Source organism: Pleurodeles waltl, chromosome 10 (assembly GCF_031143425.1).
Source record: "Pleurodeles waltl isolate 20211129_DDA chromosome 10, aPleWal1.hap1.20221129, whole genome shotgun sequence".
NCBI lineage: Eukaryota > Metazoa > Chordata > Amphibia > Caudata > Salamandridae > Pleurodeles > Pleurodeles waltl.
This window is the reverse complement of record NC_090449.1, coordinates 1,022,925,875-1,022,951,463: the sequence shown is the minus strand read 5'-3', so window position 1 is coordinate 1,022,951,463 and position 25,589 is coordinate 1,022,925,875.

Below are 25,589 nucleotides of genomic sequence, written 5' to 3'. Positions count from 1 at the left end.
GTGTTGTCTTCAGTCACAGTCTCAGATGAACATGTTGTGTTGGATCTGGGGCAACAACTATATGCAATGGGTGTTGTTGTGGCACAGCCACATAATTGCACGTCCGTTCCAGGTAATCTGCTACATATTTACCAGGTGGTGTATAGCCACAGTAAGTGGCTTAACATCACGTTGTGTATATGTCAGAGTGCATTGCGCCACCAGAGCGTCACTACAAGTGTGGCTTGGGTGGTGATGACGCAGAAAAAGAAGGTCCGACATATATTCATGTATACCGTGTAATCAACACATATAATGAAGTGTGATTTTAATAAAGAAATAATGTACGAGGGAAATTGTGCCCTCGGGGTAGTTCGCCATCATTATAAACGAGCTTTATTAATCACGAAGTATTAAAAATGTAGTAATCCGTCATAATCGCAAATGTATGCCATGATTTCTTGTTTGAAAACTGTTTTGCTTAGCTTAAATTTAGTACAGGCTTTGGCCTAGTTGCTTGGTTTCAAATTCTAACTGCGTGATTTTTTTCCTTGAACTAATGAAACATATATTCTTGCTTGAAGTTGTATTTTTCCAGTAGAAACTGGCTGGTACACTTATCTCCAAGGTTTAGTGCTAGGCCGGTTACATCCCCTTTGATACAAGGTCAGTCTCTGCAGGTGCGGACAATGAAGGTACAGATAGTAAAATAATTGGCAAACCATGATACAATTTGTGTTCCAAGGCTCCAAGGACAGTGTATGCATAAATGGGCGCTAGTAAAAGACAATTTTTGATTGGACAATTGGAAGCCAACCTATGAACCCTCCAATGGAAGACCCTGCAGAATTTGGAATGTTTCTTACTTAAACCCACCGGACAAAGAGAAGTCAGCCATTTTCCTCGATGCCAGTTTGAAGCCTGATGCCAGACTCCATTTTGGACGACACCCTGATGCCCTTTTCTCTATCTGAGAGAAAGAGACTTTAAAAATTCTCACCCTAGAGACTTTAACTTTGATTTGCCCCCGTCTTGCCCATGCAGTAACTTTGCCCCATTCTCCTTGCCGCTGCAAGGAAACTTGCCCTTAACTTTGCCCCTTTGAAACTTGCCCCATGCTGATCAACCGGTACCTGAAGGACGAAGACTTTTCTTGAATGCTGATTGTATTTGGTAAATATGAAAGGATAATTGTATTATGCATTGTGTTTTTCCTTTTAGGTACCAACTGCTATTTTGATAGGATCCTAGCTAGAAGTTTTCCAAATTTGTGTTGACTAAATTCATTTTGCATGAAGTCCCACATGCCAATGCTAATTAGAGGTTAGTCGAGGTATTCATTCAATGTATCATGAAGAATTGAAATCTTGTTATGCTGACCGAATGTATGCAATTAGTCAAATACAGTTAGTCACATTGGTGATTTGCATTGCTATAACAGAGTGTATCATCATTCAGATTTTGCGTAGATTGCGTTTCTTCCGCCGTTATGGACAGCTAGTAATGTTCATATACATATATCAATTGGTTTTAAGACATATATATATCGTGCTAGCTTTGTTAATATAGGGAAATAAATTCACGAACTTTTAATAAACTGGTGTGGTTATTCATGACTGAAAGGTCATGGTGCGCCGAAATACCAACTATTATTGATTTCTGATGTGTTATATTGATCTATTAATTGAGTATTGATTACCGATTACAACAGTTATTGATTATTGATTTGAGTGACTCGACTATTGAGGATGAGGAGAGCCCGACTTGGTTAAAAGATTCACCGACCTCCAACGTGTCCAGGTACAGGTAATTTATAAGGGCTGGACGCGTTATCAGTAGATGGTAGCAGAGATTGATGGTTTAGCCCTTTGGGACCCCATCCGAACAATAGACAGAGTCAGGTTAGAATTTTCTTTGATAAAACAAGTTGGAGAGATGATGATGCCCTAAGTCCCCAATGACTTTCCCGGGATCTCGGAGCTTACGAATGAGGAACATAGAGGTATGAGAATGGTCTCAGCATTTCTAGTGACGGTATGAGTGAAGTTAGGGTTTCGCGCTTGCACAGCTCATCGCCGCAGATTAATTGAGAAGTTTGTGAGGATTTAAGCGGTTAAAAGATATTAGAGGACTGTTCCTCCAAAGGTGTGAGAGTAGGGAAGTCATCGAACTTCACGTGTGTGTAGCGCTTTGAGCAGAAAAATTGTCCACGTGGTTGTTGATGTTGAGACGGGCCCTGCGAGGTCAAGAGACTCCGGAGTATGTTGAAAAGTGTATGTGACACTTGTTTGATGTTGTGATCTGGTCGGTTTAATAGGTTGATCGGGCGTGGTCAACAAGTCGGTATGAATGTTGCAGAGTGAAAGAAAATTTCGACTTTGAGATTTGACGAATTCTAAAGTGCACTAGAATAGTTCATTGATCAGTTGAGAGTAAAGTTTGCGGGTCAAATTTTGCTTGCAAAAGTGGGAAACCGAGAAAGATGGAATAACTGCCGAGGCTAGTGAAAAATCCCTAAGGTTTCTGAAGCGATTGTATTACCTTTCCGTTAGTAAACCGACAGATCTGTTTTATTCTTTTGGTTAAGTGCTCGCGTTATAGTGCAGAAATTAGTTTATGAGTGAAGCCGAATGAAAAGAGGACAAGCCGCGGGACTTTGTCAGCCGCAGTGTGTGAGTGTGACGTCACTAGGAGCCGCGCTGGGATAGGTCGGTTGGTGAGAAGGGTCGCGCACGGATTGGACGCAGTCCGTGAAGCGCAATTGGAAGGGGAAAGGCAAGCGAAGAGTATTCCGGGAATTAAAGTCACTTATTGATTACATATTTTGAAAAACAAAAGACGGAAAGATGAAATTTTTCAAAGCATTTAAGAGTGCCATGAGGGGAGATGTTTATATTAAAGCAAATGTAGGAGAAGAAACACCGCCTGAGGGGACACCAGCTTACATCGTCATTGAAGAAAAGGGTGTAGCGCCATGTCTATGGCTAAAACAATGGTGCAAATTAACAGAGAAACATGGAAGTGTAGCGTTCCCTATCCATGGGTCGTTTAACCTAAGGGTTTTAGAAAACGTGAGATTTGCGCTATACGACATGAAAGTACCTCCAAGGCCAGCACAGTTTGAGGCATTAGCAATTTGGGAGCTAATAGCTAGAAACCAACAACAAAAGAAATTTGAGACAAGAATAAGAAAAGTAGAAAAGACACTAGCGGATGCTAGATGGGACAGCACACAAAAGGTTTGGAGATCAGACGTATTGCAGGGGATTAAATTGTTTCCAGCGATTACCGAGGAAGCGGAGACGGAAGGAAGGAAAGCCACCTGTAAGACAAACAGGAGTCAGTCCAGAGAGGGAGAGAGCAATAGGAACTCGAAAAGGGGAGACGAGTCAGATGATGAGGAGTTCATTATACAATTGCTGAATGATCGCCCACCACCATACGTGGAAAGCGAAAAAGGCTCAAGCATTAGTACTGCCCCTCCAGAACCAATACAGGGTAATGTAACACCAAATTTGAGAATATCTCAGAGGCCGAGCAGCTCTGACATGCCTTTCTCACCACGAATACCACGGATTCAGAGAATGTACCCAGACGTGCCAACATTGAAACCTGCTGATAACTATCAGCCACAGGTTCAAAGGCACTGTTGCGATGAGCATAATGTGGGAATGACTTCCGATTCAATGGCGCAGGGAGGACAAAACTATCAGAGACTGACATTGATTCAAGCTGAATCAACACAGTTCTCGATGCCCCAAAAGCAGACACAAGAAGTGCGAGTAGTAGAAAGCCAGTTAGGTATGCCAGCAATGATGAACCACAATGTGGGGATTAACATGCCACAGAATTCGGGGAACAGACAGAATCCAGACGCGATATCTCTACCTATCACTGTAGGTCCACCAGTACCACTGTACATACAGGCAAATTCAAGCACCAGCGACCAAGGGTTAATGATACAGAATGGGACAGGGAGGAGATGCATAGAAACCACTCCAGAGACAACTCTGATAGCGGCACTGCCAAATGGATCTGGGTCCTTGTCGGAATTTAGTCCAATTCCAATTTGTGCTCCGTCAACCGTGGTAAGGTCACATTCACCACTATTAGTACCGTTAACCTCACAGACTGAAACATTACAGAAACCGTCGATGGCAGTTGATGTGGTGTTAGACTACTGCAAAGGTCTAGCTGATGTGGTTCGATCTTTCTCTCACCAGGTGGAGGCAACCACCTTGCCACCGATCCAAGGTCCAGGACACGCCCTGAAAGCAGGTGACTGGGTCGTGATAAAGAAGCACGTGAGGAAGTCGTGTTTGGAACCCCGTTGGAAAGGACCTTTCCAAGTGATTTTGACGACTACCACCGCTGTGAAGTGTGCGGGAGTTCCCAACTGGATTCACGCCAGTCACACAAAGAGGGTGTTGTGTCCCACAGATGAGGAAGTTGAAGCGCTGAAGTTACCAGTACCTGATAACAAAGTACCAAGCGCTGAGGCAGAGCGAAACAGAACTAGAAGCGAACAGGCAGAAATAGAGGAGGGAGAAATATTCTCTGAGGACGAAGCAACTGATTCACTTGGGGAAGACCAAGGAGGAGCCTCAGACAGCGACGAAGCAGCTGAAGGTAACAAAGAGCCTGAAGCAGCTGAAAGTGACAAAGAGCCTGAAGAAAGTAACGGTGACAAAGGGCTCGAAACAGGTGAAGAAGCAGGAGAGCCTGATCAGAGGAGGGCTTTCCCAGAAGCAGACGATACAGAAAAAGAAAAGGAAAACCTGATTGACTCCCCAGAAGGAGGGGACAAGGCAGAACAGAACCAAGCTGCTCAAACTCCTTCAGAAGAGATTGCAGGTCCATCAAGTGGACACAGTGCAAAAAGAAGACCAAGCATATTGCCAGTAAAACGAAGAACTAGAGAAACGTTGAACGACAGTGAAGGGCCAAGGGTGAAAGAGAAAAGAAAGGAAGTGTCTGTTGTAGTACCCACACCAAGTGAAGAAAAGGACTTGGGCCAAGAGGAAAGTACCAGTGAGAAAGAATCAAAGAGAGATGCAAAATTGAAAAGAAAAAGGATACCGAGCAGGAGGTATTCCGGTCCGGAGTGGGCGTACGTAGCCAATAACGATTGGTCAGACGAATTCGTATCCCTCAGTCTTGAGAACGAAGAGGCAGAACTTCATTTTGGAAATAAAAACTTTATGGACTCTGTTGACTGAAATCATTGATCACCTGATTGACTTTTCAACCGGCTAAGACATTGCTAACTTGATTGACTTTGAAACCGATTTTGAGACAACGCTGCTAACCGATAAGAGACTAAGCTGCTAAAGAAAACTGTGTGAACATTGAACTCGTTCAGCTTTGTAAATACCTGCAAATACGCTTTGATAAAGTGTCTTCAACTTTCTGATTCTATACAGATCATGACTAGCTTCACTACACAGGGGCGTAAGATGAAGTGTTGTAAATACATGTGTATAGGCTTAATAACCGCATGCGTACTAATAATTGTAGCAATAGTTCTTGGAATGCATGGTAAAAGTGAGAGTGAGACGAATGATGTTTCTACTTCTAAACCTATTATCGTTACTGAACTAACAGCTCTGAAGAGACTTGAGCAAGACGAGAGACACTTGCATGATAAGAAGGAACTTTCATCTAACGTTTTCTATCGCTTACTGAGTGAGTATGTTGAGACCATGGATGCGAAAGATTGTTATGTGTGTACACAAATACCTACCTCAGTAGTGGAAGGGGTAACATATCACAGCATGCCTCTTACGTATGGAATTACATGTAGTATAGTAGCTTCCAGATTTTATGCTCAAAAAGACATTCATTATTTCTATACTAATTACGATGTTACTTTTGCATATGTCCCCATAATAGGGCATTTAAGTAAGATAGCTCGAGATTATTATGCCAAATTAATGAGGGAATTCTTCGAACCGATGTCACCTTTTCACACAGCTCACGCACATAGAGAGAACCTTAAATGCTTGCTTTCACCAGTAGAAATAGAATTTTTAGACCGCACTGATGATAGGAAGAATGAAATGAAGGAGAAATTAGAGAGGGAATTACACGAAAGGACGTCTGTAGATAATTATGCTTTTGCTGCAATAAAGACACAAGGGAAAATAGCTTTAGATACATTGCATGTAGGAAGATTTTGTATACATAGATTTCCATCATATTATGACACAGTTTTTGTGGGAACGAGTGAATGTAAACATACGTATGCATTTCAATCTAAGTGGACGTTCATGCTGAATGGACAAGACCCAGTTATTCCTGGAGTATATTATATTTGTGGACTCAACGCCTATTATCGTCTTCCCAAAGGATGGTATGGGAGGTGTTATTTGGGAATAGTGTTCCCAAAGGTTTACCAACTAGACAACTTAAAGAAATTTCCAAGGCTGTCTGAATCACATCGTGTTCAGAAAAGGGAGACAGCTTCTGGTGTGGTAGGGGATATATTTGGAGCATTGATTCCTTCAGTAGGAGTCATATTGAATTCAATCAAAATACGAAAGTTGTCTACTATTGTGGATAACATGCTGACAAAGTTTTCAGGAGCTATAATCCTGATGGATGCTGAACTCGCTGCAGAAAGAGGTATGACTCTTCAAAATCGGCTTGCCTTAGACATTCTTTTAGCAAAGGATGGCGGCGTTTGCAAAATGCTTGGTACACGTCACTGTTGTACATATATACCAGACAACAGTGGAAAAATTAGAACGATGCTTACAAATTTAACTAAAGAAAGTGTAGATTTAAAGGAATTGAAAGAACCCGGAGTTTGGGAGAAAGTTGGAAAAGTATTTGCTTCTGTGGGAAATTGGCTCAGCAACGTTTGGAACGGATTGTTACTAAAAATAGTAAAGGGAATATTGATAATATTAATTTGTTTATTAGGCTCTTGGGGAATATGGAAAGCTTTCAAAATGTTAAAAGCAAGGAACAAAAGAAAAAGAGAAGAGAAAATAGAGAACAAAATGGTGGAAATATATAGAGAAAAGTCAAAAGGGACTAAAAGAAAAAGGGAATTGACTGAAGTGCCAAATTACTATACAGAATTTTAATGGAATAAAATTTGTGGGTAGATTTGATGTGATGACATAATTAGTCATCAGAGGAGGGATTGATGACGCAGAAAAAGAAGGTCTGACATATATTCATGTATACCGTGTAATCAATACATATAATGAAGTGTGATTTTAATAAAGAAATAATGTACGAGGGAAATTGTGCCCTCGGGGTAGTTCGCCATCATTATAAACGAGCTTTATTAATCACGAAGTATTAAAAATGTAGTAATCCGTCATAATCGCAAATGTATGCCATGATTTCTTGTTTGAAAACTGTTTTGCTTAGCTTAAATTTAGTACAGGCTTTGGCCTAGTTGCTTGGTTTCAAATTCTAACTGCGTGATTTTTTTCCTTGAACTAATGAAACATATATTCTTGCTTGAAGTTGTATTTTTCCAGTAGAAACTGGCTGGTACACTTATCTCCAAGGTTTCGTGCTAGGCCGGTTACATCCCCTTTGATACAAGGTCAGTCTCTGCAGGTGCGGACAATGAAGGTACAGATAGTAAAATAATTGGCAAACCATGATACAATTTGTGTTCCAAGGCTCCAAGGACAGTGTATGCATAAATGGGCGCTAGTAAAAGACAATTTTTGATTGGACAATTGGAAGCCAACCTATGAACCCTCCAATGGAAGACCCTGCAGAATTTGGAATGTTTCTTACTTAAACCCACCGGACAAAGAGAAGTCAGCCATTTTCCTCGATGCCAGTTTGAAGCCTGATGCCAGACTCCATTTTGGACGACACCCTGATGCCCTTTTCTCTATCTGAGAGAAAGAGACTTTAAAAATTCTCACCCTAGAGACTTTAACTTTGATTTGCCCCCGTCTTGCCCATGCAGTAACTTTGCCCCATTCTCCTTGCCGCTGCAAGGAAACTTGCCCTTAACTTTGCCCCTTTGAAACTTGCCCCATGCTGATCAACCGGTACCTGAAGGACGAAGACTTTTCTTGAATGCTGATTGTATTTGGTAAATATGAAAGGATAATTGTATTATGCATTGTGTTTTTCCTTTTAGGTACCAACTGCTATTTTGATAGGATCCTAGCTAGAAGTTTTCCAAATTTGTGTTGACTAAATTCGTTTTGCATGAAGTCCCACATGCCGATGCTAATTAGAGGTTAGTCGAGGTATTCATTCAATGTATCATGAAGAATTGAAATCTTGTTATGCTGACCGAATGTATGCAATTAGTCAAATACAGTTAGTCACATTGGTGATTTGCATTGCTATAACAGAGTGTATCATCATTCAGATTTTGCGTAGATTGCGTTTCTTCCGCCGTTATGGACAGCTAGTAATGTTCATATACATATATCAATTGGTTTTAAGACATATATATATCGTGCTAGCTTTGTTAATATAGGGAAATAAATTCACGAACTTTTAATAAACTGGTGTGGTTATTCATGACTGAAAGGTCATGGTGCGCCGAAATACCAACTATTATTGATTTCTGATGTGTTATATTGATCTATTAATTGAGTATTGATTACCGATTACAACAGTTATTGATTATTGATTTGAGTGACTCGACTATTGAGGATGAGGAGAGCCCGACTTGGTTAAAAGATTCACCGACCTCCAACGTGTCCAGGTACAGGTAATTTATAAGGGCTGGACGCGTTATCAGTAGATGGTAGCAGAGATTGATGGTTTAGCCCTTTGGGACCCCATCCGAACAATAGACAGAGTCAGGTTAGAATTTTCTTTGATAAAACAAGTTGGAGAGATGATGATGCCCTAAGTCCCCAATGACTTTCCCGGGATCTCGGAGCTTACGAATGAGGAACATGGAGGTATGAGAATGGTCTCAGCATTTCTAGTGACGGTATGAGTGAAGTTAGGGTTTCGCGCTTGCACAGCTCATCGCCGCAGATTAATTGAGAAGTTTGTGAGGATTTAAGCGGTTAAAAGATATTAGAGGACTGTTCCTCCAAAGGTGTGAGAGTAGGGAAGTCGTCGAACTTCACGTGTGTGTAGCGCTTTGAGCAGAAAAATTGTCCACGTGGTTGTTGATGTTGAGACGGGCCCTGCGAGGTCAAGAGACTCCGGAGTATGTTGAAAAGTGTATGTGACACTTGTTTGATGTTGTGATCTGGTCGGTTTAATAGGTTGATCGGGCGTGGTCAACAAGTCGGTATGAATGTTGCAGAGTGAAAGAAAATTTCGACTTTGAGATTTGACGAATTCTAAAGTGCACTAGAATAGTTCATTGATCAGTTGAGAGTAAAGTTTGCGGGTCAAATTTTGCTTGCAAAAGTGGGAAACCGAGAAAGATGGAATAACTGCCGAGGCTAGTGAAAAATCCCTAAGGTTTCTGAAGCGATTGTATTACCTTTCCGTTAGTAAACCGACAGATCTGTTTTATTCTTTTGGTTAAGTGCTCGCGTTATAGTGCAGAAATTAGTTTATGAGTGAAGCCGAATGAAAAGAGGACAAGCCGCGGGACTTTGTCAGCCGCAGTGTGTGAGTGTGACGTCACTAGGAGCCGCGCTGGGATAGGTCGGTTGGTGAGAAGGGTCGCGCACGGATTGGACGCAGTCCGTGAAGCGCAATTGGATGGGGAAAGGCAAGCGAAGAGTATTCCGGGAATTAAAGTCACTTATTGATTACATATTTTAGAAAAACAAAAGACGGAAAGATGAAATTTTTCAAAGCATTTAAGAGTGCCATGAGGGGAGATGTTTATATTAAAGCAAATGTAGGAGAAGAAACACCGCCTGAGGGTACACCAGCTTACATCGTCATTGAAGAAAAGGGTGTAGCGCCATGTCTATGGCTAAAACAATGGTGCAAATTAACAGAGAAACATGGAAGTGTAGCGTTCCCTATCCATGGGTCGTTTAACCTAAGGGTTTTAGAAAACCTGAGATTTGCGCTATACGACATGAAAGTACCTCCAAGGCCAGCACAGTTTGAGGCATTAGCAATTTGGGAGCTAATAGCTAGAAACCAACAACAAAAGAAATTTGAGACAAGAATAAGAAAAGTAGAAAAGACACTAGCGGATGCTAGATGGGACAGCACACAAAAGGTTTGGAGATCAGACGTATTGCAGGGGATTAAATTGTTTCCAGCGATTACCGAGGAAGCGGAGACGGAAGGAAGGAAAGCCACCTGTAAGACAAACAGGAGTCAGTCCAGAGAGGGAGAGAGCAATAGGAACTCGAAAAGGGGAGACGAGTCAGATGATGAGGAGTTCATTATACAATTGCTGAATGATCGCCCACCACCATACGTGGAAAGCGAAAAAGGCTCAAGCATTAGTACTGCCCCTCCAGAACCAATACAGGGTAATGTAACACCAAATTTGAGAATATCTCAGAGGCCGAGCAGCTCTGACATGCCTTTCTCACCACGAATACCACGGATTCAGAGAATGTACCCAGACGTGCCAACATTGAAACCTGCTGATAACTATCAGCCACAGGTTCAAAGGCACTGTTGCGATGAGCATAATGTGGGAATGACTTCCGATTCAATGGCGCAGGGAGGACAAAACTATCAGAGACTGACATTGATTCAAGCTGAATCAACACAGTTCTCGATGCCCCAAAAGCAGACACAAGAAGTGCGAGTAGTAGAAAGCCAGTTAGGTATGCCAGCAATGATGAACCACAATCTGGGGATTAACATGCCATAGAATTCGGGGAACAGACAGAATCCAGACGCGATATCTCTACCTATCACTGTAGGTCCACCAGTACTACTGTACATACAGGCAAATTCAAGCACCAGCGACCAAGGGTTAATGATACAGAATGGGACAGGGAGGAGATGCATAGAAACCACTCCAGAGACAACTCTGATAGCGGCACTGCCAAATGGATCTGGGTCCTTGTCGGAATTTAGTCCAATTCCAATTTGTGCTCCGTCAACCGTGGTAAGGTCACATCCACCACTATTAGTACCGTTAACCTCACAGACTGAAACATTACAGAAACCGTCGATGGCAGTTGATGTGGTGTTAGACTACTGCAAAGGTCTAGCTGATGTGGTTCGATCTTTCTCTCACCAGGTGGAGGCAACCACCTTGCCACCGATCCAAGGTCCAGGACACGCCCTGAAAGCAGGTGACTGGGTCGTGATAAAGAAGCACGTGAGGAAGTCGTGTTTGGAACCCCGTTGGAAAGGACCTTTCCAAGTGATTTTGACGACTACCACCGCTGTGAAGTGTGCGGGAGTTCCCAACTGGATTCACGCCAGTCACACAAAGAGGGTGTTGTGTCCCACAGATGTGGAAGTTGAAGCGCTGAAGTTACCAGTACCTGATAACAAAGTACCAAGCGCTGAGGCAGAGCGAAACAGAACTAGAAGCGAACAGGCAGAAATAGAGGAGGGAGAAATATTCTCTGAGGACGAAGCAACTGATTCACTTGGGGAAGACCAAGGAGGAGCCTCAGACAGCGACGAAGCAGCTGAAGGTAACAAAGAGCCTGAAGCAGCTGAAAGTGACAAAGAGCCTGAAGAAAGTAACGGTGACAAAGGGCTCGTAACAGGTGAAGAAGCAGGAGAGCCTGATCAGAGGAGGGCTTTCCCAGAAGCAGACGATACAGAAAAAGAAAAGGAAAACCTGATTGACTCCCCAGAAGGAGGGGACAAGGCAGAACAGAACCAAGCTGCTCAAACTCCTTCAGAAGAGATTGCAGGTCCATCAAGTGGACACAGTGCAAAAAGAAGACCAAGCATATCGCCAGTAAAACGAAGAACTAGAGAAACGTTGAACGACAGTGAAGGGCCAAGGGTGAAAGAGAAAAGAAAGGAAGTGTCTGTTGTAGTACCCACACCAAGTGAAGAAAAGGACTTGGGCCAAGAGGAAAGTACCAGTGAGAAAGAATCAAAGAGAGATGCAAAATTGAAAAGAAAAAGGATACCGAGCAGGAGGTATTCCGGTCCGGAGTGGGCGTACGTAGCCAATAACGATTGGTCAGACGAATTCGTATCCCTCAGTCTTGAGAACGAAGAGGCAGAACTTCATTTTGGAAATAAAAACTTTATGGACTCTGTTGACTGAAATCATTGATCACCTGATTGACTTTTCAACCGGCTAAGACATTGCTAACTTGATTGACTTTGAAACCGATTTTGAGACAACGCTGCTAACCGATAGGAGACTAAGCTGCTAAAGAAAACTGTGTGAACATTGAACTCGTTCAGCTTTGTAAATACTTGCAAATACGCTTTGATAAAGTGTCTTCAACTTTCTGATTCTATACAGATCATGACTAGCTTCACTACACAGGGGCGTAAGATGAAGTGTTGTAAATACATGTGTATAGGCTTAATAACCGCATGCGTACTAATAATTGTAGCAATAGTTCTTGGAATGCATGGTAAAAGTGAGAGTGAGACGAATGATGTTTCTACTTCTAAACCTATTATCGTTACTGAACTAACAGCTCTGAAGAGACTTGAGCAAGACGAGAGACACTTGCATGATAAGAAGGAACTTTCATCTAACGTTTTCTATCGCTTACTGAGTGAGTATGTTGAGACCATGGATGCGAAAGATTGTTATGTGTGTACACAAATACCTACCTCAGTAGTGGAAGGGGTAACATATCACAGCATGCCTCTTACGTATGGAATTACATGTAGTATAGTAGCTTCCAGATTTTATGCTCAAAAAGACATTCATTATTTCTATACTAATTACGATGTTACTTTTGCATATGTCCCCATAATGGGGCATTTAAGTAAGATAGCTCGAGATTATTATGCCAAATTAATGAGGGAATTCTTCGAACCGATGTCACCTTTTCACACAGCTCACGCACATAGAGAGAACCTTAAATGCTTGCTTTCACCAGTAGAAATAGAATTTTTAGACCGCACTGATGATAGGAAGAATGAAATGAAGGAGAAATTAGAGAGGGAATTACACGAAAGGACGTCTGTAGATAATTATGCTTTTGCTGCAATAAAGACACAAGGGAAAATAGCTTTAGATACATTGCATGTAGGAAGATTTTGTATACATAGATTTCCATCATATTATGACACAGTTTTTGTGGGAACGAGTGAATGTAAACATACGTATGCATTTCAATCTAAGTGGACGTTCATGCTGAATGGACAAGACCCAGTTATTCCTGGAGTATATTATATTTGTGGACTCAACACCTATTATCGTCTTCCCAAAGGATGGTATGGGAGGTGTTATTTGGGAATAGTGTTCCCAAAGGTTTACCAACTAGACGACTTAAAGAAATTTCCAAGGCTGTCTGAATCACATCGTGTTCAGAAAAGGGAGACAGCTTCTGGTGTGGTAGGGGATATATTTGGAGCATTGATTCCTTCAGTAGGAGTCATATTGAATTCAATCAAAATACGAAAGTTGTCTACTATTGTGGATAACATGCTGACAAAGTTTTCAGGAGCTGTAATCCTGATGGATGCTGAACTCGCTGCAGAAAGAGGTATGACTCTTCAAAATCGGCTTGCCTTAGACATTCTTTTAGCAAAGGATGGCGGCGTTTGCAAAATGCTTGGTACACGTCACTGTTGTACATATATACCAGACAACAGTGGAAAAATTAGAACGATGCTTACAAATTTAACTAAAGAAAGTGTAGATTTAAAGGAATTGAAAGAACCCGGAGTTTGGGAGAAAGTTGGAAAAGTATTTGCTTCTGTGGGAAATTGGCTCAGCAACGTTTGGAACGGATTGTTACTAAAAATAGTAAAGGGAATATTGATAATATTAATTTGTTTATTAGGCTCTTGGGGAATATGGAAAGCTTTCAAAATGTTAAAAGCAAGGAACAAAAGAAAAAGAGAAGAGAAAATAGAGAACAAAATGGTGGAAATATATAGAGAAAAGTCAAAAGGGACTAAAAGAAAAAGGGAATTGACTGAAGTGCCAAATTACTATACAGAATTTTAATGGAATAAAATTTGTGGGTAGATTTGATGTGATGACATAATTAGTCATCAGAGGAGAGATTGATGACGCAGAAAAAGAAGGTCTGACATATATTCATGTATACCGTGTAATCAATACATATAATGAAGTGTGATTTTAATAAAGAAATAATGTACGAGGGAAATTGTGCCCTCGGGGTAGTTCGCCATCATTATAAACGAGCTTTATTAATCACGAAGTATTAAAAATGTAGTAATCCGTCATAATCGCAAATGTATGCCATGATTTCTTGTTTGAAAACTGTTTTGCTTAGCTTAAATTTAGTACAGGCTTTGGCCTAGTTGCTTGGTTTCAAATTCTAACTGCGTGATTTTTTTCCTTGAACTAATGAAACATATATTCTTGCTTGAAGTTGTATTTTTCCAGTAGAAACTGGCTGGTACACTTATCTCCAAGGTTTCGTGCTAGGCCGGTTACATCCCCTTTGATACAAGGTCAGTCTCTGCAGGTGCGGACAATGAAGGTACAGATAGTAAAATAATTGGCAAACCATGATACAATTTGTGTTCCAAGGCTCCAAGGACAGTGTATGCATAAATGGGCGCTAGTAAAAGACAATTTTTGATTGGACAATTGGAAGCCAACCTATGAACCCTCCAATGGAAGACCCTGCAGAATTTGGAATGTTTCTTACTTAAACCCACCGGACAAAGAGAAGTCAGCCATTTTCCTCGATGCCAGTTTGAAGCCTGATGCCAGACTCCATTTTGGACGACACCCTGATGCCCTTTTCTCCATCTGAGAGAAAGAGACTTTAAAAATTCTCACCCTAGAGACTTTAACTTTGATTTGCCCCCGTCTTGCCCATGCAGTAACTTTGCCCCATTCTCCTTGCCGCTGCAAGGAAACTTGCCCTTAACTTTGCCCCTTTGAAACTTGCCCCATGCTGATCAACCGGTACCTGAAGGACGAAGACTTTTCTTGAATGCTGATTGTATTTGGTAAATATGAAAGGATAATTGTATTATGCATTGTTTTTTTCCTTTTAGGTACCAACTGCTATTTTGATAGGATCCTAGCTAGAAGTTTTCCAAATTTGTGTTGACTAAATTCGTTTTGCATGAAGTCCCACATGCCGATGCTAATTAGAGGTTAGTCGAGGTATTCATTCAATGTATCATGAAGAATTGAAATCTTGTTATGCTGACCGAATGTATGCAATTAGTCAAATACAGTTAGTCACATTGGTGATTTGCATTGCTATAACAGAGTGTATCATCATTCAGATTTTGCGTAGATTGCGTTTCTTCCGCCGTTATGGACAGCTAGTAATGTTCATATACATATATCAATTGGTTTTGAGACATATATATATCGTGCTAGCTTTGTTAATATAGGGAAATAAATTCACTAACTTTTAATAAACTGGTGTGGTTATTCATGACTGAAAGGTCATGGTGCGCCGAAATACCAACTATTATTGATTTCTGATGTGTTATATTGATCTATTAATTGAGTATTGATTACCGATTACAACAGTTATTGATTATTGATTTGAGTGACTCGACTATTGAGGATGAGGAGAGCCCGACTCGGTTAAAAGATTCACCGACCTCCAACGTGTCCAGGTACAGGTAATTTATAAGGGCTGGACGCGTTATCAGTGGCGATGGGGCATTTTGATTCCGGACCTATGTGTCTTGATGCAACCCTTTAGCACGCATTGAGTGTGTCCTATGTGCCTCCCTCTTCTGCCATTTGTGAGATTCCAGATAGTTTCCCCCTGCAACTGACCCAGCACTTGTGGTAGTTCTTGGTAGTCTGCACTGTCCTGCGATTCCACTGATCAGCTCCTCCAGGTTGACGGCTGCCACCATCTCCTCCAGCTCATCCAGGTCCTCCTGTGGTGCGGGACTTCCACCTCCAGTCTGCAGTGCTGCCTTTCGGTTCCTGGACAGTTTCTCCTTAGTTCTGTGCTTGTAATCGTGCCAGCGCTTCTTGCAATTGGTGACAGTCCTCTTCACCTCTCCCACCATGTTGACTTTGTCTACTATTACCTGCTATATGGCCCCTCTCCTACCTATTGGCAATTTGGAGGTGAGGAAGAGCGGGTGTTGGTGCTCCGTCACCTCTCCGACCAAGATGTCATGCACCTTCTCACTAGAGTGACACTTCCGCTTCCTCTTCTCCTTCTCCGTGACTTTTCTGGACCCTCCTGCTGGTACTTGGCTGATTGGGATCTCCATGGGGTCTCTCCTGGCCTGAATTCTCCATCTTGTTCCCAATTATTTCATTCTTGCTTGCACATTTGTTTTTTTACGCTAATATGGTTAAGTGTGGCGCAAACCCGTTTTGCGTCAAAAACATCCCACAAAATGGTCTAATGCGACATTTGCAGCATTAGCGTAATTTTTTCTTATGACATCTCGTAGTGTTTTTTTTTTACGCTAACCATTCCTTAGCACCATTTTTTAAATATGACGCACAGATGGCACTGGGGAATGGCATTAGTTTGCGGTAAATTTGTTGATGCAGTTGTGAGTCATTTTTGTTAAATCTGGGCCTGTTTTTTTCTTTTGGTTAAGCACTCCATAGGAGTGCATGCGTATTCCAGCTTCTCCCTCCTGTGTTTCCCCCATACATTCCATGTTTCTCTCTCTCTTGTTTGCTTTAACCCATGCCCCCCACGTTGCTGTCCCCTTTGTGTGCTTCCATCCCGACCACTATGTTGCTCTCTCACTCATAGCTGCTTCTCCCCTTCTTCTCCTTCCCGGCTTAATTTACATTTTATTTCTCCCCCATCCGCTCCTCCTTTGCCGCACACTACTGTGGTCTTTTTAATAATGTTTCATTTTTTTGGAATTGCTGTGCAGCAAATTGATGCTGGCCCCTCTGCCCTAAAAAGCACTTTAGCACCTCCAATTTAATTTGTTATATTTACCAATCTGAGAACAAATGGAATCCACATCATTTCATAGGTATACCCAGGCGTGGTGATGCATACCTGTACTTGCATGATGACATATGTGAGTGCATACACATTTATACATGCATGCACCTACGAGATATGACAGCTACCAGTCGTGGCCATGTAATCATTCCTTTAATTTTATTTTTTATGTTTTCACTGATGCTGGGCAGAATACTCAAACGGTTTGCCAAAGTGAATAAATCCCAAAGGTGATTCCTATTGCCTTTACCAATGCTTATTATTCATCACTTCCCTTGTCCATCTTGTGTATGTCCTTCCTTTCGTCTATTTGTCCCTTCCCTGGAGCATAGACTCTACCATGTTTTTGACTAGATGACTTGTATCCTTCAACTGTTTACATTTGGAGAACTATTTTGTTCTTTCTCTTTGAGCACGCCATGGTGTATATGTGTTTGCTTGTGATTTTTGCTCTTTCCCTCATGGCTGCTTCCCTCCCCCAAACATCCGCCATCTCCAGCATGTTCTTCGTGTTGCTCGCCTAATCTTTCCACCCAAGCTCATTCATTGCTTTCCCGGCCCTTTCTTGCTTTTTAATTATATTTTTGGGTCTTCCTGGTCCACCCTCAAGTGCCTCTATTGCTCCCTTGCCCACAACCCTCTCCCTATTGTTTCAACCCACATGCTCCTCTGCTGCCCCCTCCCGTGAAACACAATCTGCAATAATTTGCTTTTTGTCTATGCTGTACGTGCTGTTTGTTGAACAATTAAAAAAGTGCTGGTCTTTGAATGTTACGCTGCAAACCATTTTGGCGTTCAATACCTGATGTCCTCCAATGACTAGCTCATGAAGAATGAAACACTGTGACTAAGGGAAAATAAATATTGGAAAAAAAGCAGTTATCCAGCTTTGCTTCATTGGAAGAACTGCAACTTTGCAAAGATGGACCACATTTGCCAGAAATCACTGGGAGGGCTAATGAGTGTAGTTTCACTTGAAACTCACCGATACAGGCAATTGGTGAATGCCAGTCCTGTTTTCACTGTGGTCACATGGAGGTTGTTTTTATATATATACATATATGACATCTGTGAAGTTATACATAGTCATATATCAATGTACAGGGGTTCTTGGTCAGCCCTCTTCATCTTGCTCTGTTCCCATTGTGATTTGCATTTTGCTTCCGCTCACAACAGCATAGAACATAGGGCATTAGATCTGTCCACTTCATACTTTGGCTGCCTGGAACTGTGAGTGATGACATTTATCCTGAGCATTTGTGCACAGCTGCCTGAAAAGGAGTGCACATGAATGCCTGGACAGCTACGCTCTAAATGATTCCATTAAGCCGTATTCAATGAGATTAGGAAGCTTTCTCAAATGGAAGCAGCTGCGCGTTTAAGGCAGATAGATAAGGAAAATTTGGAAAAGGCTTTAGCTGTTATCGATAATGGCATGAATACTCTGTCCAACAGAATATACAGCCTGAATATTACAGTGTTATCTGTAATTGACATCCTTCAGAATGACGTGTCCCTTTTACACCATGGACAAAGTCAAGTGCGCTCCATCGTGCTGTTAAGTTGGATGTTGCAGGTTCTGAAAAACAGCCGCGTTCCGTGGAAATACATTAACGGTAGTGACTTGTTTTCTGCTTTTAATTTATGCAGGGAGCAACAGACAACGGCAAAGGGAAGCAAGTTTCACCATGCTTTATATAGAAAAATTTAAAAAGTTGCCTTTCACGGTTGCAGAAAGTCCATCAACAGTATGGCTCGTACGTGGCATTATAAATATACCCATTTTCCCCTTTCGTTTCACAAAATGCTTGAAATGTCTTGCCGTGGAAAGATAAGAGCGACTGGGTGATAGCTATATTAAAGAAAAGTGGGAGTTGCCCTTTGAATATAAATGTCTGAATGGCGAAACAGAGGTCTTTCTCAGTGGAAGTGAATGCGAGACTACTTTTAGCCATTCAATGATTTGCAAACAGGTGTCCCTTCATGACCTTTGCAATGCGGGGGTCGCAAACTTGGCCTCTTATGTCGTCATGAACAAACACAGCTGTTGGGGTATGAGACCAGGAATTGCCCACATAATTTCAGTCTCTAAGATTGTAACTTGTTGCGGACATGTTCTATTCTCTCCCACACAAGAGATAAGAGTAGCAGAAATGTGGCCTCATATTGATACTACTAATGTAAATTATGACAAGCTGAGCAGATTAAAGGCGCTACTATTCCAGAAACAAGTTGTCTTGACATCGGCTAGAGAGACGGATGCTCTCCAGATAGCAAGATCATCAGCCGAGATACAATCTCTATTAAATACCAACTTCCCCAAGCACTTTGGAGAGCTGGTATCCAGAATATTCAATTCTTCATGCACTACAGGGATTGTGCACTTCTTTAAGGCTGTCGGGTCTGGATTGGTGTCCATCTTCTAAAGTATCTTCGGAGTCATTCCTTCAGCCATCCATTCACTCTTTTCAAGTACGCTTGGTGGCTTTCCTGTGACTTTGGCATTGATTGGCGGGATACTACAGTTCTTGATACTTAGTGGTTGTGCCTTCCCAGCTAAGTGGAGTAATGGATCTACTAATACCAGCCAGACTGTGCCGTGATCGCATGGTGCAGTTCTTTGGTGCTCCGTTGCTGGAAGAATTGGAGCATGATTGATCACTGTCATTCTGACCAGTCTTATGGTGTGTGCAACTGTAGTGTGGTTAGTTTTACGTATCCTTTGCGCATTAGCTTTAGGCTTTAGGCCTTTGTGCACTTTGCCCTGAATGTATTTTATTCATTTGCTGACAGCTTAGAGCCTCTGTGCACTTTGCTCTAAATGCTTTTTATTAGGCTTCGTACTGTTATTTTTCAAATAGCCAGTTCTACGGTGTTGTTTTTTATTCATATCACACTGTTTTGCCTACTTCAGCACTGGAGTTCTCCATAACATATTCACTCTGTGCTTCAGTCAAGGATACAGTCTGGTACATTGCCGATAGACGTGGTAGGAGTTTAGATTTGGCATTCCTGCGTAGGGACATTTTGTGATCACGATGACATGTTAGTTATAAAATCACTTCCTTGTCCCAATACACGCAAGAGGGAGATTCCGACCAGGGAACCACAACTAGACGCTGACTGCCTCGTTGCAGATGCTGAACCAGACCACAGGCCTTTGCTCAGGTATGAGGGCTGATGTCTCCCCAGTGAGTCGGAAAGGCAAGCTAGAAGCTTAACATGCTGTGCTCTAAATAGAACAAGCAGAGGGAGAGTAGAAACTGTTAGGCACTATGATAGCTTTGTTCTTATGTTTTACTCTCCTGGTGACTATTTCAATCCTACTGTGTTGTATTGTTCTGGTTATTGCGGCTCACGCCTTATTATCTAAAATACAGTTGTTTTATTAAAACATTATATAAAACGTATACTGTCTTTGTCATTTGTATATGAGATCATATTGTAAATGAAAGAGTTGGTTTGGATCTGAGTGACCACGACTTCCCTGAGAAGTTCCAAAGATGTCATGCGCTCGGCTGCCTAATCATTTCTTCCCCGTGGGAGAAATGAGGCACTGCTAGTTAGCAGGAGCAAAAACCGGATTTAGGGTGACAGAGTTCTTTACAAGTGGGTCAGACTCAGTCCCCCACACCGTTATCGATCCTGCTGCCTAGAAATCCAGTAGTCTCATTTAGGATAATGAGAGCCCACACGACATGGCGCCGCCAACGATTGGTCTGGCTCTAATATTTAGGTCCGACTGACTCTCTCGGTCTCATATATATTTTGACTCCTCGGTTCCGTACGCAGAGACGTCCGTGGGGCTGAGGGTTTTCGCCACCACAGGATAGGTACGTCCTATTGCTTAGTGGTTGGTTGTTCAAGCTTGAACTTTGAAAGGAAGAACCCCAATATTGGTGTGCCTTCTCTGACCTAGAGCTATTTTTTCTAACAAATGGCGAATCCTAATGTAGTGAATATAGCAATCAATATGCGTCACCCGCTCACAGGGCATCTGATGGCACATGGACTGACAGTCCAGGGGGGTCCAGTCACTTTTGTGGTGGACACCCATGCAGCCTATAGGACAGAACTTTTTTATTCTTGGGTCGTATTTCCAGCAGTTGATGGGGGTACAAATACTTTTCACGAATACACTGTTGCGAATGTCCCTGGACAATACAGGGCTTACGCTTACTTAGAGATACTTCTATCTTATCAAGAACACCATAATTGGCTTGATGGCGCCCTCCCACATACAGTAGCACAAGTGAGGTTAGGTCCGTTGAGTAATGATGGTCCGACCTGGCCTTTATTGGCTACTTACACACCATATCCTGCGGTTGCAAATTTGGCAGTGGCTGATGTGCGTCGTTTATATATAGACTTAGCAACTACATACAGAAGATTGGTTCAGTTTGTAATGCAGACATTTAATACTAATGCAGCGCGTGCTGCTCCGGCGCACCCACAAGCAGTGGTTCCGGGAATCAATCCGGCCACTGTACACTCAGTTATGGGTAAGGTACCGGCTAAACGTGAGGAGACTCCATTTTGGCTGGCGCAAAAAATGAATACGCTGGAAGCAGTATTTCCCCATACGGGACCTCAGGATAAACATAGAATATTGACGATGTGTTTGCCTTATGGCATGGTTCCTCCGGTGGACCTTTGTAATACTTGGGGCACGGTGTTTGCCACGCTCTACACTACGGCACACGGTACACCGACATTAGCTAATTTACCGGAAGTGCTTAAACAAATTCAAGATGAATATGGGGCTGCCCCTGCCTTAGATTTGGGCATGCAGTTAATGGGCAATTTTGCCGCGGTTTCTTCTATTATTTTGAGTAATCTCAAGGGAGAGGCAGTAGCACTAGCAGTGCGGATGCGTCTTCGGGATGTTCCGCAGATTGTTCAGGAGCGGGAACTTCCGAGGATAATAGCAGAGACCTATTCCAGTATTGGTCGCGATAGCCTAGGGGCTAGACCGCAAAAACCCCAATTGCAGGGTAAAAATAATAAAGATAATGCTAAGCAACAGCAACCCGAGGGTACAAAAAAGCGCTGGGAAAAGAAACAGCAAACAACTAAAAAAGATGGGGACAGTCTCCGCAACCGGAGACCCCGCAGAATAGGTATAATCTCAGGAATAGGGATAATTTGAAGACGCCTGATAGATATCAATATACTGATACACGCCAATCTCGTTCCTTTCAGGACTCCTCAGAGAAGAGAAGTGAGAGAGGTGGGCGGTCAGAGCGGAGAGCGGAGGACGGAGTACGTGAAACCGAGACAGGATTCACAACGCTCAGCAGAGGTTTCTGTTAAACAAGAAGAGAAACCGCTGCAACAAAAACAGCAATTTAAAAAGAAGAAAGTGGCAGCAGTCTCAGTTAGACATGCCACTCAAGAAGAGAGTTCTCTTGACGAACAAGACATGGGCGTTAGCACTGTTAGACAGCGCGGCAGAGGTCACAATAGTTCGCCTGAGTCTTCTAGAGCATCTGGAGGTGAAAGCAACTGATGACTTCATACAAGTCGAAACGGCGGACATGCGAGTCTCTGATCCTGATAGAGTATATCAAGTGACTCTACGATTAGAAGGGGACATTGACCGCATTGTACACGCCATCTTTTGGGACCATGTGGTAAAATCATATGATGTTCTGTTGGCCGAACAGGATTGGCCACCTGACTTTGTTCGCGACTGTCCGGTTGGGGAGGATGTTATTGTACCTTCCTTCTCACCACTTGTTCCGAGAGAGCTAGCGGAGTCCTATGGTAAAACATGGGCTCTAGCACAGGCTCCCGCCCTATATAGAAATAACGTGGGGTGGGATAGACAATCACCTTATCATGTAATTCCAATAAAGGGCACACCTCAGCCACAGCCGCAGTATCCTATTAAATTTGAGGCAAGGGCATCGGTTAGGAAAATTCTTACACAATTGGAGTACCAGGGGGTAATTGAGCCCTGTGTCTCGCCGATGAATAATCCCTTATTTCCAGTTGCTAAACCGGACCATTCATATAGGATAGTGGTGGATTACAGACATTTGAATAGTCATACACGCACATATGCAATACAGAATTCACGTAGCGCAGCGCTTATGAATAATATAGTACGTAAGAAATACAAAACAACGTTAGATATCTCGAATGGATTTTTCTGCCAAAATATAGCGCCCGAAAGTCGGGACTATACCAGTTTCAGTGCGTTTGGCTCTCAGAAAAAGTTTTGTTGTTTGCCTCAGGGGTATAAAAATAGCCCAGGACTGTTTTCGGCTCGTGTGACTGAAATGCTGCACGAGTTGGACCCTGAAGCGTTATCATATGTTGATGACATATATTTGACAGACAATGATATTCTGCAACATCTAAGGCGCCTATCGCGCATTGTTGTGGGGTTTGCTGATATTGGCTATAAGTTTAATGTTAAGAAATCAAAGATTGCCTTCCTCAGCGTCATTTTCCTGGGATATGAGTTGTCGAGTGAGGGCAAGAGCTTAGCGCCACATTTTTTGGAGAAATGTGCTTTATTGCAGCTTCCTAATACGGTTCGGAAGCTCCAATCATTGTTGGGGTTTCTGAATTTTGGCAGAACTTACATTCCTGATTATGCTACGCGTATTAAACCCTTATACGAACTGATTCGCCCGAATTTTTCGAGTAGATTTTGGACGATTGAGCATACACACATACTGCGAGAGTTACAGACTGATCTCTTAGCAGTTAAACACTTACACACACGGGACTATAAGACACATTTAGTCATCAGGGTGATACCTGGGGCTGTTGGGTTTACATATGTCACCTTTAATGAGGGTGAGACAGTCCCGATTGCATACAAGTCCCACTTGTATTCTGCTGCAGAACAACGATTTGCACAGACTGAGAAAATACTCACTGCAGTACAGATGGCTGTGATTAAAGAAAGACCGCTTGCCCAGGGCCAACGCATCATTGTCGTTTCCCCGATTCCGGCCCGGCCTTAGAGGCTGTTACAAAAGCGAGTGTTCCTAATTTGAAAGCTTTACACCCGCGATGGATACAATGGGCTACGTCTTTGACAGCCACTGATGTAGATTACATATTTGACCCTAAACTGCAGACTCAAGAATTTCTTCAATATGAAATAGAGTACCCAGTTCCTGCTGGCACATTGCCAATTGACCATTATCAGGTGGTCATGTATACCGATGGCTCTGCGCAACCAGCGGTTGGGACTAAACAACAGTATTCTGCTGCATGTGCGGTGGTGAGCGGCACTATGGAGGGGGAAGTGTTCTGCCCCTGACATACTTACACTAAAACCTTGGGAGATTGCACGGCACAGCTGGCTGAGCTCAAAGCTCTATTGTTAGCATTGGAGCACGCGGATCCGGCGATTTTGACCTTGCTGGTCTGTGACTCCTACTGCTGTGTTCAGTCTTTCAATGAATATCTGCACTATTGGAAATTGAATGGGTTCAGAGATTCTAAAGGCAACACCATTAAACATAAATTGTTGTGGGGTAAGGTTGCGGATCTGAAAGAAACGCTTCCTAAGGTCCATGTTGTGCATACACTTGGACACCAGCGCGTTGGAATACATGTTGCTGGGAATACTGTGGCTGATGAAGCCGCAAAGTTGGCAGTGGCTGTCGCCACTGTGGCCGCAGTGACTCGTTCGAGTTCCAAACCAGACACAGAGATTTCGGCTGCCATAAAAGCTACGGCTGATGGCACGCCGTTTCCTAAAGGATTTCCTTCTAAATATGGTTACTGCTTGAGTAGTGCGCTAAATGCTGTTGTTAATATTCCAGGCATTGGTGTACGTGAACTACCCAATAAAATTGAGAGACCTCGATTAATTTCTGCAGCACATGAGGGGGTGGCATCTGCACATGCTGGTGTGGCTGCCACGATTTCACTTTTACAGGCTCGTTACTGGTGGCCTGGTCTCTATAAAGAGACAAAGCAGTATGTCCTTTGTTGTGACGTTTGTCAACAAATTAAAGCTTCGTCGGCTAGACGCCCGCAGCAGACGCCCCTTCTGATTTCAAACAAACCTTTACAGTGTGTGTACTTGGATCATTGTGGTCCGCTGACACCAGATAGTACATACAAATATATTTTGGTTGCTGTAGATTCGTGCTCCAGATTTGTGTGTGTATGGCCACAACGCTCGGCTGACGCTCGGACTGTTATTAAAGATTTGCGCATCTTTGTCGATACATTTGCAGTTGCGCTTTTCATTCGGACCAGGGCCCTGCTTTCGCCTCTATGGCATTCAGGGACACCATGGCTTCGTTGGGGGTCCAACTCCAATTCTCGTCTCCATTTCATCCCGAGGGAAATTCTGTCGTGGAGCGTTTAAATCGTGATTTAAAGCAATCATTAACGGCCAGAGTTATAGGTACGGGTCGTGGTTGGCTAGCCCACCTGTATGTAGTACAGAGAGCACTTAATAACTTGCCTAGAAGGTCACTGGGGGGTCGTACTTCATATGAGTGCCTGTTTGGAACACGAATGTATGTTCCTGATCTAGATGGTCCTGGTGTGGAGGCAGCAGATACGCCCTTTGACATAAATGATCGTGTCACTGTTTTGCAGGATTTACAACAATTCCGTGAAGATAACTCTTCTGCAAGTGCTGCCTCCTCAGGAATTAAGGATGAGCCAGTAACTCCTACTGGTTGGATACCCAGGATTGGGGATCTAGTG